This window comes from Suncus etruscus, chromosome 14, assembly GCF_024139225.1.
Source record: "Suncus etruscus isolate mSunEtr1 chromosome 14, mSunEtr1.pri.cur, whole genome shotgun sequence".
Lineage (NCBI taxonomy): Eukaryota > Metazoa > Chordata > Mammalia > Eulipotyphla > Soricidae > Suncus > Suncus etruscus.
The window spans coordinates 19291533-19306057 of record NC_064861.1 but is presented as its reverse complement, the minus strand read 5'-3'; positions in this window follow the sequence as shown (position 1 = coordinate 19306057).

Sequence of the window (14525 nt, the reverse complement as noted above, 5' to 3'; positions counted from 1 at the left end):
TGATACAGTAGAATTTCAAGATGAATTTTCAACTATTCCCTTGATGGTTTCCTGAATAATCCAACCATTATTACATTTTAAAGTTGGTTTATATTTTAATTTAGCACTAGATTATGAAACTGTTTCCAAGAGTAAATTTATCATCATAGAGACATTCTTCATCTTAAGACTAAAAGTAAATAAAATAACACACTCAAGTTCATTGAGGTGGCTAATGGAGCAAGGAGAAGAAAGTATGCTGATTAGTCTCAAAGAGCTTTAGTTGAAAAAGCATCATATCACATAAAATACATGGCCTCTCTTCTTGTATTCCTAAAGTGCCCTATAACCTCAGAAAGTAAGTCAGCAACTTTCTGAGCATCTAATTTAATATAATACTTTGCTATCTGCATGTATAATGCTCTAATTTGTTTATTCTACATTACTATTCTCAGGTAATATCCTTCTTTGTGAACTACTGGCTCCAACCTTACCCTGTTAATCCATTTTCCTTCCCAAATACAATATAATCTCTCTAAAAAGTAGATATGATTATATTAACTGCTTGTTGAAATTTCTGAGTGACTGTCCATCACTTTAAAATCTATACTTGTAAAAAGGGAGAATAAAACACTTCAAAAGTTCTCTTTTGGGGAGTGGAATGGGATGAGAGTTTGGGCCACATCTGGAATTGCTCAGAGGTTACTCATGGCTCTGCACTCAGAAATCACTCCTGGAAGGCCCAGAGAACCACCTGGGATGAGCAGGATCAAACCTGGGTTTGCCCCAAGTTGGCCACGTGCAAGGAAAACACCTTACCACTGTGCTATTGCTCCAACCCAAAAGACATTCTCATTTTTATAATCTTTTTTATATGCTGTTTCTACTTTCTCCAATGCCCTCTTTGACTTCAAAACTCCAGTTATACATTGTTTATTTACTGATATGCAATATCATCCTAAGCTTTCAATGTGTATATATTTATATATTATGTTAAAAAAATTCCTACCCTTCTCCAGCCCTTCAAGGATATGTCATGTTTTCTTTGGTTTTCCACTTTTTTTTTCCTTTTTTTTTAAATACTATCCTCATTTAAGCACCCTGATTACAAATATGACTATAGTTGAGTTTAAGTCTTTTTGGAATCTGTATTGACTTCAATTTTTAGTCAAATATACAGAATATGCTCTTTACTGTACCTTCTATATCCCCACATACACAGTGGCAGAGATTACAGTGGGTTATCATGTTCTAGTTACTAATAAATGTCACATTTAGATTGAGTGAATATTTCCAGAATCAAACATAAATCTTGGCCCAAAATATATGTGCTCAGTAAGAAATAGGAAGAAATGAGAAAGAAGTGAAAGACAGGAGAGAAGAAGAAAGAAATCAAAAAAAGAAGGAAAAAAAAACAAATAAGGGCAGAAAAATGGAAAAGAGTGATTAAAAAAATCACAAAGGTTTTTCTTTAATTGAGATCAATGTGAATTATGTCTTCCACAGTTATATTTAAGGTACATAGTGAGAGTGAATTAGGGCAATTCCCACCACCATTGATGACCTCCCTCTGCCATTGATCCCCGCATGCTTTCCCTATCTTTATCCTCAGACCCCTGGACAAGTCTCTTTTGTGTATATCTTGTAGTTTGAGTCTCTTGATTCTATTGCCATTGACTTTGGTTGGGTATTTAGGTCTGATCATTTTTTATTCCCACTCAATTCTCCATGAGACTGCTTTGCCCCGGGTACCAATCACTTTTATTTTTTTTTCCTTTTCTCAGTGTGTAGGAAAACATATAAATATGAGGGAGAACATGACAATTCATGTTCCATGGTTCTGATAAAAGAGAAGGGCGGCAGGCAGGAGCCCCTGTCTAGAAGATGTATATATGTATATATATAAATTTAAAAAATAAAAAGAGGGAGTGGTATAATAAGGGATTTTTGGTTTTGTTTTTTGTTTTGCATAAGCACATCTAGAATTGGGGAAATTAGACAGGAAATTTCCTTGGCATAAGGGATACAGGGTGTCTCCACTGTTAAAGCATACTGTCATGAGCCCAACTACAGGCTACAGACCTGTTTATTATTGAAACCTAAAGTCTTTCTTTATGGTGTCAGGAAATGTTCTACTCAGTTGTGGTTGTCAAAGGCAGTCTTCTGCAATTGGAGATTTTGGTTTTTGCATAGTTCCTATGATGAAGTCTAGGATAAAATCTTTCTTTAGGGTTCCAGATTTCTTTTCAGTCATGGTTGCTATAGTCAGTCTTCTGTATTTAGTGATCTTGATTTTTGCACAGATCAAAGGACAGAGTGTCTTCTGATATCATATCACAATTAGATGATAAGGTAGGATGACCTGCCCTTAGATCAAGTTGTTGCTATTTCCTCGTAGACAGGATGGCGTATGAACCTACCCTGGACAAGTTGGAATCAGAACAGTATTAGGAAATCCCCTGGGAGAGTTTGCTTCCTGGTGCTACTACAGTGAATGGTACCAGTTCTAATATTGGGATTTAGGATTTGGGGTTGGACAGTCAATGTTTGAACATATGAGGTCTAAGTCAAGACCCCATGACATATGTTCAGGGTTGAAGGTTTAGTGTGCTTATGCAAAAAGGAATGTTTCTATATTATATTATTTGTGCATTTGGGGGTAAAAATGACAAGCTATGTAATCCCTGTGCCCTGATTTTGACCTGAACTTTTATTCCAAGCAAGACTCTTCTACCAGAATTTTCACAAAGATTTTAAATAAGAGCAGAAAAAATACAAAGGAAGAATGAAGAAAAAGAGTAAAGAAGATAGTATTTCTAAATTTAAAAAAAAAAACAGTATAATGACTTTTCAAAATATGTGACCATTTAGTGTCTGAGAGATAGTACAGCAGGTAGGGCATTTGCCTTGCATGCTGCCAACCTGAGTTTAATCTCTGGCATCCCATATAGTCCATAGAGCCTGCAAAGAGTGATTCCCAATGGCATAGTCAAGAGTAAGTCCTGAGCATTGCCAGGGGTGACTCAAAACAAAAATGAAACAAAAAAGTGTCCATATCTTATATGATAAAATAATTCACTAGATGTTGTTGCAGAAAGCACCAAAAATGCCTCCATGAATCCAGTGTAGGTAGGAAATTTCTAGATTTTCAGCAACTATTTAACAAAAATATATATACAAATGAGATATATGGTAGGAATAATCACTGTACATGAGAATGTGAAATACCAAAGCTGCCCAATGAAGAATTATTTTGAGATGTGAGACCACTAACCTGGAAGCATTTAGCTTATAATATATTCATGGACTTAATTTTAATTGGAAAGAGGTAACTTAAAAATCAAGTCACATATATTTTTCTACCAAAAAATATGTTGCACTATGGCCCCACAAGATATATGTGCCATATGTTATTTAGACCAACCCAGGAGAAAACTGTTAACAGAATTACTAGAAAGTCACTTATTAATCTATACTATCATCAAAACTCCCATTTATTATGACTTTATAGTTTATAAAAATGTTTCAAGTACATCAGATCATCTGTTTTTCCCCTAAAATAGATCATTCTACTCTCCAGATTAAAACTACCAATGGTATTCTATTGCTTTGAATAAAGCTTATTAATGACCTATGTCATTCATAGTCTAGACTCAACCATCTCCAACTACTAAAAGTTGGCAATTCATAATGTATTAGTTTAAATGTAAAAGCAGGCTGTCTATAATATATTAGTTTAAGAGACATCTTGATACTTTGAAGATAAGCATATAGAATTTTAAAGTCATAAGACATTTTCTGTTTGGTAATAGTTCAAACATGTACATTTGTAAAAATGTATTAAAAATAAAAGGAAATTAAGAAACTGCCTAACTTGTGGGCAATAAGTATACCTAAATAACATAAATAAGTAAATATGATATGATTATAGATAAAATAAATGTTCGTCTATACCAAGGGAAACAAAAACTACAAGTAGAAACTATCATTTAAATATTTTCATGATTCAGGAAAATTTCAAACAATATTATCTTAAGGAAAAAACACAGAATATTACAAGCAGCATTTTTAAAAATTTGCTTTAATATGTAAAAGTAGTTCTGAAGCCAGATAGTGTAGCAAGTAGAATGCTTGACTTGCAAATGACTGACCCACATTAGATTCCCCAGAACCACCTATGATCCCCTGATTCCCACCAGGATCTCTTTTTTTTTTTTTCTTTTTGGTTTTTGGGCCACACCCGGTGGTGCTCAGGGGTTACTCCTGGCTGTCTGCTCAGAAATAGCTTCTGGCAGGCACGGGGGACCATATGGGACACCGGGATTCAAGCCAGCCACCTTTGGTCCTGGATTGGCTGCTTGCAAGGCAAACGCCGCTGTGCTATCTCTCTGGGCCCTCCCACCAGGATCTCTAAGCACAGAGCCTGGAGTAGGGACTGAGGAGTATTGTCACATGTGTTCCAAAAAAAAAAAAAATGTTCTCAACTGTGGCCATTACAACTCTCATGTATATATTGGGCAATGTTTGGAACTAGTTTTCTTGCTATAATAAGATGGTGCAAAAAAAATTCTTCTGAGTAAAGACTAAAGATGTTATCATTTTCATTAAAGATCAGGGCCAGAGCAATATCATGGCAGTAGGGCATTTGCCTTACACATGGCTAACCACAAACAGACACTGGTTCAATTCCCAGCATTCCTAATGGTCCCCAGAGCCTACTAGCAGAGATTTCTGAGCACAGAGCCAGGAGTAATTCATGAGTGTGCCAGGTGTAAATAAAAGAAAAAATAAACAAAGAATTCTGTCCAAATGTTAATAGTGCTGGAATAAATCCAGAGACGTAAAGATATCTTGTAAGAAATTATTATCCAATAAAACAGCCTATGATTTTATTTGTTAATTTTATAATTATATATTATATATTTTATTTATTATTTGTGTTATTTGTATACAAATATTATATATATTTAATATACACATAAAACTTATTGATTATATTTTTAATGATTGAATACATCAACTTTAGTGTTTTAAAAATGCTCTGAATAGGAGATTCGCAACTGGGAGATATGGAGGGGACCTGTGGCTTTGCATGTTTCTCTACTCTTCTGTCTCCAGAGGCTCTCCTGAGAGGGCCAGGAAGGGCCCAGCAAAAACTGTCTCCAAAAGGCTCCAGAAGAACGCTTGCACTGCTTTGCTTCATGGCTGTGTGTTCTTTATAACTAATGAACCCCACATTAACACGCAAAAAAAAATCACACTACAAGCGTGACAATGGGGTAATCTCGCAGGCAAACATCCATGCACAGAGAATGAAGATGAGAGCTCTGATTATCCAAAAAATACCAACTATCTGATTAATCTCTCAGATAAGGAGTTTAGAATATAAATATGGAGGATCCTCATGGAAATCAAAGAAAACATAGCTCTAGCTGAACATAACACAAAGACAAAAATCAGAAAACTCCAAACTTAAATAACAGATATGAAAAACACGATGATTGAACTGAAAACCACAATAGAAAGCTTCTCCAACAGGGTAACAGCAGCCGAGGACAGAATCAGTGAACTGGAAGATGAAATGCAGAACAACTCCATACAGTAGAAGAGAATGAGAAAAAAAAAGTTAAGGCAAATGATCAGACAATGGAAAAAGTACTCAAGGAATGTGAACAGGTAAAAATAAAATGTGAACAGATGAAAATTTGTTGATAAACTCAACAGAAAGAACATAAGAATCATTGGAGTCCCAGAGGCCCAGTAAGGAGATCCCAGGAAGAATCAACAATCAAAGATAGCATCACAGAGAAACTCTCAGAGCTAAGGACTGAATGCAATCAAATCCTGCATGCCCGAAGAGTACCAGCTAAAAGAGAGCCAAAGAAAAATACCCCAAGACACATCCTAGTCACAATGACGAATCCTACAGATAGAGATAGAATACTGAAAGCAGCAAGATGAAAAAGGGAAATTACATTCAAAGGGTCATCTATAAGATTTACAGCAGACCTGTCACAAGTAACTCTCATGGCCAGAAGACAGTGGAGGGATATTGTGACAAGACAGAATGAAATGAATGCTTCACCTAGAATGTTGCACATAGGCTGACTCAAGTTCAGGTTTGAAGGAAAGATATATAGCTTCACGGATAAGCAATAGCTCAGAAACTTTACAGATGCAAAAAAAGCCTTAAAGGAAAAACTGAAAAAGAATATGGGAGGCATTACTTTCTCCAACTTTAAACTGTATTACAAAATAATCGTTATCAAAACAGCATGGTATTGGAATAAAGACAGACCCTCCTCAGATAAGTGGAATAGGCTGAAGTATTCAGAGAATGTTCCCCAGATATAAAATCACCTTATATTTTAACTAATTTTTTTTATTTTGAACAAAGTAAATTACAAATCTTTCACAGTAATATTTTAGGCACATAGTGACATAGAATTAGGGGCATTCCCACCACCAGTGTTGTCCTCCCTCCACCCCTGTTCCCAGCATGCAACCCATATCCCCCTCCTTGGACCTTGGGCTGCTAGTACAAGTGGTCCCTTCTGTGTCTAGCTTGTTGTAGATTGGGTTTTGATTCTGTTGTCATTGGCTTTGACTTTGGTGTTTAAGTATGATCATTTTTTATTTCGATTCAATGTTCATACACCTGTTTGGTCTTGGTGCCCTCCATTATGTCCCCCTCAATTTGTGAGGCAAAACAATTTGGTTCAAGTTATGTGGTTCTGTTTGGAAGGGAAGAATAAAGAAAGAGGAAAAAGGGGGGATAAAAATCAAACAGGAAAGAAACGGGAGGAGTCCTTCTAGAATCTTTATGTATCAATTTAAGGAAAAGGAAAAAAAAAACATAAAAACCATACCAAAAAAATCAACCAAACGAACCTGAAAAGCACCACAGCAATAAAGACAACAACCAAACAATACCCACAGTCTTGAATTAAAAAACAAAACAAAGCACACACACAAAAGAAAAACAACAACAATAACAAAAAATTAATTTATGCATTTTTTGCATAGACACAGGGAGATTAGAAAAGGTATACCCTTGGCCTAAGATTTCTCTGCCCTTGAAGAATACTGTCATGGGAATAACTATAGGCACTGTACATGCTTTTTTTCTCTTCCCTATGTCCTGTTGTGCAAAATCACCTAATTTTTGATAAAGAAGCAAGAAATCCAAAATGGAGCAAGGAAAGCCTAATCAACAAGTGGTGTCGGCACAACTGGTTAGACACTTGCAAAAATGCAAACTTAGACCCCCAGCTAACACCGTGTACAAAGGTTAAATCCAAATGGATGAAAGACCTTAATATCAGACCTGTAACCATAAGGTATATAGAACAACACATAGGTAAAAACACTCCATGACATTGAGACTAAAGGTATCTTTAAAGAGGAAATAGCACTCTTCAAACAAGTGGAAGTAGAGATAAACAGATGAGAATATATTAAGCTGAGAAGCTTCTGCACCTTAAATAAAACAGTGCCCAGAATACAAGAGCCACCCACTGAGTGGGAGAAACTATTCACCCTATACCCATCAGATAAGGAGCTAAAATCCAAAATATACAAGGCACTGACACAACTTTACAAGAAAAAAACATCTAATCCCATCAAAAAATGGGAGAAGAAATGAACAGACACTTTGACAAAGAAGAAATTCAAATGGCCAGAAAGCACATGAAAAAATGCTCCCCATCACTAATCAACAGGGAGATGCAAATCAAATCAACCATGAGGTACCATCTCACAATACAGAGATTGGCAAACATCACAAAGAATGAGAACAAGCAGTGCTGGCAAGGATGTGGAGAGAAAGGAACTCTTATTCACTGCTGGTGAATCTAGTCAAACCTTTATGGAAAGCAATATGGAGATTCCTCCAAAAACAGGAAATTGAACTTCCATAAGATCCAGCCATACCACTCCTACGGATATACCCTAGGAACACAAAAATACAATACAAAAATCCCTTCCTCACACCTATAACTATTGCAGTGCTATTTACAATAGCAAGACTCTGGAAACAGTCAAGATGCTCTTCAACAGATGAATGGCTAAAGAAAACTATGGTACATATATACAATGGAATATTATGCAGCCTTCAGGAGAGATGAAGTCATGAAATTTTCCTATACATGGATGTACATGGAATCTATTATTCTGAGTGAAATAAGCCAGAGGGAGATAGATAGACACAGAATAGTCTCACTCATCTATGGGTTTTAAGAAAAATAAAAGGCATTATTGCAATAATTCTCAGAGACAAGAGAGATAAAGGCTGGTAGGTGCACCTCATGACATGAAGCTCACCGCAAAGAGTGATGAGTGCAGTTAGTGAATAACTACACTGAGAACTACCATAACAATATGAGTGAATGAATGAATGAATGAAAGAGGGAAATAAAAGCCTGTCTAGAGTATAGGCAAGAGTGGAATGAGATGGAGAGGAGAAGATTTGGGATATTGGTGATGGGAATGTTTCACTGGTGAAGGGGGGGGTGTTCTTTACATGAACAAAGGCCAACTATAATCATATTTGTAATCAAGGTGTTTAAATAAAGATTTTACTAAAAGACAGACACATCACTGCTGAGGAAATAAAAATGGTCATCAAGAGTCTAAAAAAATAAAAAGAAATGCTCTGAATAAACATAATTTTTATAAATTTATATAAAGTAACAAGATATCTAAATTTTCCCTTTTCTTTGCAAGATAGGTCAATAAGTAATGAGGTCAACATAGAAATAGGTTAGAAAGTGGTCAATATATCAAAGAAGGAAGATCAACAGAGAATGAAAACAAATTGCCATGAGGTTGTGTGAGTGTGATATTTTCCCCTGCTTTAAAAATCCTTGGGGAGTAAAGGGGAAAATGTTATCGGCCATCTGGAGTGTCAAGAATAAGTAAAGCATCAGCTCCTCTATGATTCATATACTAATCTTCATGATTCAAGCAGACACAATCGCATAAATATATAAAATATATTCATTCATGAATAAAAATTTAGATTCTTTGGGGAGTTGGGACCTAGAGTCTCTTAGTGATTAAAATATTTAGTGATTAAGCTGCCATTGTAGGTGCTTAGGGACTTTGGCTTGGAGGACCACCCTGCAACTTCTCGCAGGTACAGGAAGGAGACTTGAGGGCTGGCTACCAGCGGGTTGCTGCCATTGTGGGCACTTGGGGAATGTGGCTTGTAGGGCGACACTGCAATAATTTTCAACAATTATAATTAAATAATAATAATTTTTGCAAATAATAATATATATTTATAAGTATTTATTATTTATAAAATTTTATTTATAAATATTTGTTTAATATTCAATATTTAAAATTTAATGATTTATTTACTTATACTTATTTAAAATGTATTTATACATATTTAATATTTATAAAATTTATAATATTTATTTATAATAGTAATATTTGCAAATAATTATTGGAGGGAGGAGACCTAATGGCAGGGTTAAACCTCGGCAACTGCTGTCATCATTCCACTTAGGGCCACACTCCAGAGAAGGGACCCATCCCTACACCACAGGTGAGAAAGTCAGCTGAGACTAGAGGGCAGAACACCCTAATGCAAAATGCAAAGAAATATGGGTAAACTAAGAAAGACATTAGCAGACCTGGATAGAGAGAGAAATCCTAGCAAGTTTCCAAGTCCACCAAAATGCATGAGCCCAATAGATGAGGAGCTAAAAGTGGCAAGAATGTCATGGCAATAGAAATCAAGAAATCACTAACCAGCGAGATCAAGAAATCCATTGATAAACAAATCAACCAACTCAAAGAACTTTTACAGAAGATGATAAAATATACACAAATGGAAATAAGGATAAAAAAAAATCTTAGCAAACCATAATAGCAGAATTACACAGTTGGAGAATCACATAGAAGAACTTGAAGAAAAACTACAAACCAAAAGTGTCAAAGATGCCAATAGAAAATCAGAGGTAAAGCATTAGAAGAAAATGTTAGATATTTAATGGACTAAGACAAAAGAAATAATCTACTCGTTTTAGGAATACCAGAAGGGGAGAAAATAGGGAAAGGGGAAGAACAAGTGATAAGGAAACTAATAACAGAAAATGTTCCCACCCTCTAGAAAGAGGTCTAGTACATATTCAAGAAGTAAATAGTGTCCCTAATAAAATATACCCTAATAAACCAACACCAAGACATATAGCAATCCATATGGCAAAAATAAATAAATAAATAAATAAATAAATAAATAAATAAATAAATAAATAAATAAATAAATAAAAGAGAGAGAAAGATGAATGCCTTAAAGCAATAAGGGAGAAAAAAACCTAAAGTACAAAGGAAAGAACATAAGAATTAAACCAGACCTCCCATTTGAAACAATTCAAGTAAGTAGAGAGTTGAATAACATATTTAAACTACTGAATAAAAGAAATTCCGAACTAGAGTCCACTACCCAGAAATCTCTCATTTGTATGGGTGGGAGGACTAAAAAACTTTCTCAGACAGTAAAAAAACTCACACTATTTGTACTACCCAAGCCAAATCTAAATAAACTACTCAGAGATGAATTGCACAATTAAAAGACCCAATTGTAACAACAACCATCATACTCAATACTATTGCACAACAGCTCTCTCTCTGTCAATTATCTTCTTAAATGTCAATGGACTAAACTCTCCCATTAAAAGACATATAGTAGAGGGTTGTGTCAGAAAACAAAAACCAGATTTCTGCTGCCTCCAAGAAAACACCTAAATGTACAAGATAGAAACAGGCTTAGAATTAAAGGATGGAAATCAATTATTCAAGCAATGGAAAGAAAAAAACTGGGACAGCCATTCTTATATCAGACCAAATTGCATTTAACCTCAAGAAAGTGTTCATAGACAAAAGGGTAACTACTTACTGCTCAGGGGAACAATAGAGCAAGAAGTACTAACTTTGGTCAACTGTTATACACCAAACACAGGGCCAGCAAAATATGTCAGGCACTTGCTTGCAAACCTGGAGAAACATATGGAAGGAAATGTTATAGTAGTAGGTTACTTCAAGACATCATTATAATCTCTAGACAGATCTACTAGGCAGAAAACTAGCAAAGACATAGAGCCTTAAATGAGAAACTAGAAGAATTGGGACTAATGGACTTACACAGGGACCTACACCCCCAGAAAGCAGAATACACATACTTCTCAAGCACACATGGAACCTTCTCTAGAATATACCATGTCTTATGATACAAATATAACTTGCAAAAAGTCACAAATATAAGTATTATTAAAGCACCCCATCAGAAGCGACAGAGATCAAGATTGACTGTAAAAAGAAGCTGTGAAGAAAAATTCATCACCTGGAGATTAAACAACATGCTGCTCAACAACAGCTGGGTCAAAAAGGAAATCAAGGAAGAAGTAAAAAGATTTCTTGAGATGACTGATAATGATGAGTCAAACTGTCAATATCTGTGGGACACAACTAAAGCAGTAATGAAAGGGAAACTTAGAGCAATACAAGCCTACATCAAGAAAGAGGAAAATGACAAAATAAACAGTTTAAAGGGACATCTTAGGATCTGGAAAAAATAGGGCAAAGAAATCCAAACATAGCCAGAACACAAGAAATAATAAAAACTAGGGCAGATATAAACAACACACAAACTAAGAAAACAGTACAAAAAAATCAATGAGACCAGAAATGGATTTTTTTAATACAAAGAAGATAGACAAACCACTGACAAGACTCACCATAAAAGTGGGGAATACCCAAATAAATAAGTTCACAAATGAAAGGGGAAAGATTACAATAGAACCCCCAAGAAATCCAAGACATCATGAGGACCTATTATGAACAATTATACTCAGTTCGATTAAAGAACCCAGAAGAAACTGACAGATTTCTGGAAAAAATATCATCTTCTAAGACTTGATAAGGAGATAGTAGAAAGCCTAAACAGGCCAATCACATCTAAGAAAATTGAAACAGTAATTAAGAATCGTCCCAAGAACAAAAGTTCAGGTCCAGTTGACTTTACAGGTGAATTCTATAAAACATTCTAAGAAGAATTATTAGAATTTATCCTAATATTCTTCTAAAAGATTGAAAAGACAGGAATTCTTTCTAACTTTTTATGAGGCAAATATCACACTCATCCCCAAAAATTACAAAGTCAATACCAAGAAAGAAAACTACAGATCAATCTCATTAATGAACATAGATGCAAAAATCCTCAACAAAACCTTAGCAAACCAAACCCAACAATCTATCAAAAAGATTATACACCATGGCCAAAGAGGGTTCATACCAGGGAAGCAAGTATGGTTCAACATATGCCAATCAGTCAACATCATACACCACATCAACAAAAAGAAAGACAAAAATCACATAATTATATCAATCGATGCAGAGAAGGCACTCAACAAAATCCAACATCCATTCATGATAAAAATACTCAGGAAAATATGGCTGGAAGGAACCTTCCTCAAGAAGTTACAGCTATCTATAAAAAGGTCACAGCCAACATTATCCTTAATGGTCAAAAACTGAAAGCATTTCCACTAAGGTCAGGAAAGAGGAAAGGCTGTCCATTTTCTCTGCTCTTATTCAACATAGTTTTGGAAGTCCTAGCAATAGCAACGAGACAAGAGAAGGGAATCAAAAGAATTCAGATATGGAAAGAGAAAGTCAAGCTATCTCTTTTTGCAGATGATATGATGATATACATCGAAAGCCCTAAAGATTCTACAGTAAAACTCCTAGAAACAATAAACTAATACAGCAAAGTGGCCGGTTACAAAGTAAATACATAAAAGACAGTAGCATTCCTCTACACAAATAATAAACAAGAGGAGAAAGATTAAGGAGTCAATCTCATTTATAATTGTATCCAAAAAATTAAGTACATAGGAATCAACCTGACAGTAGAAGTGAAGGACCTATATACCATGAAAACATCAAAACACTTTAGAAAGAAATTGAAGAGGACCTAAGGAAATGGAAGAACATCCCATGCTCATGAGTAGGAAGAATCAACATCAACAAAATGACTATCTTTCCTAAACTTCTATATAGATTTAATGCAATCCCCATACTAATTCAGACATCATATTTTAAGGACTTGGAACAATCAATTATAAAATTTATCTGGAATTACAAAAGACCCAGGTTAGCCAGATACATATTTAAAAAAAGAAGCTGGGTGGAATCTCTCTACCTGAACTGAAGCTTTACCATAAAGCCATAGTTATCAAAACAACACGGTACTGAAACAAAGCCATAGTCTTAGACCAGGGATATACCATCAAATATATGGTCAATTAATATTTGAAAAAAGAGCCAAAACTTGAAATGGAACTAAGATAGTATTTCAACAAATGGTTTTGGAACAACTAGATAACCACCTGTAAGAAATTAAAAATTGGAACTACGCCTGCCCAGTGGTGCCCGACTGTGAAAAATTGTGAGTGCTGCCTATGAGTGTCTGTCTACTATCCTGTTGTGTGAACTTCTTGGAAGTGGGCCGAAAAAAGGCTCCAGAAAACTCGCTCTATCAGAGGCCAATTCTAATGGCAGGAATGCCAAGGAACTGCTCCATAATGTGAAAATCGGCTATACTTTGCAGAAGCCAGGTCCCCTGTTTGTGACATCAGGCTGGGAAAATCCATGAAACTATGCCTGCCCGGTGGGGCCCGATTGTGAAAAATTGTGAGTGCTGCCTGTGTGTGTCTGTCTACTATCCTGTTGCGTGAACCTCTTAGGAGTGGGCCGAAAAGAGGATCCATAAGAGCACTTAGCTTCACTTTGCTACATGGCCGAACACTCTTTCTCTGCTGTGTGCTCAGGCCTAAGATTTGATCCTGTGTGAGGCTTCATTCATGAAGGACTCCCCTCCCTTGGAGGCAAGTCGACCCATCCAGAAAGGGAGGAGCCAGATGAGTGTGCTGCCTGCATCATTTAGCCAATGAATACCACCACAACATGTAGAAAAACCCACAATACAAGTGTGACAATGGGGAAACAATGCAGGCCAGCATCAGACATAGAGAATGAAGATGATAATTCTGATGACCAGATAATGACCAACCAACTAATCAACCTCTCAGATAAGGATTTTAGCAATATGGAAGATGCTCAACGAACTCAAAGAAACCATGGATTGAGTTGAACAGAACACTAATAAGAACCAAGAAAATATGAAGACAGAAATCACAAAACTCCAAACTGAAATAACATGTCAACTAACAGGCCTGAAAAAGTCAGTAAACGAACTGAATGAAAAAATGGATAAGCTCTGGGACAAGGTATCAGAAGCTGAGAATAGACTTGGTGCTGTGGAAGATGAGATACATAACAATTCCATACAGCAGGAGAGCTTGAAAAAAAAGCTTAAAGCAAATGAACAGACAATGGAAAAATTAGTAAGAGAATGGGAACAGATGAAAATAGAAGTCTATGATAAGCTCAACAGAAACAAATTAAGAATCATAAAATTTCCAGGAAGAACAACAGTCAAGAAAATCATTAAAGAAAAACTTCAAGAGCTAAAGAAT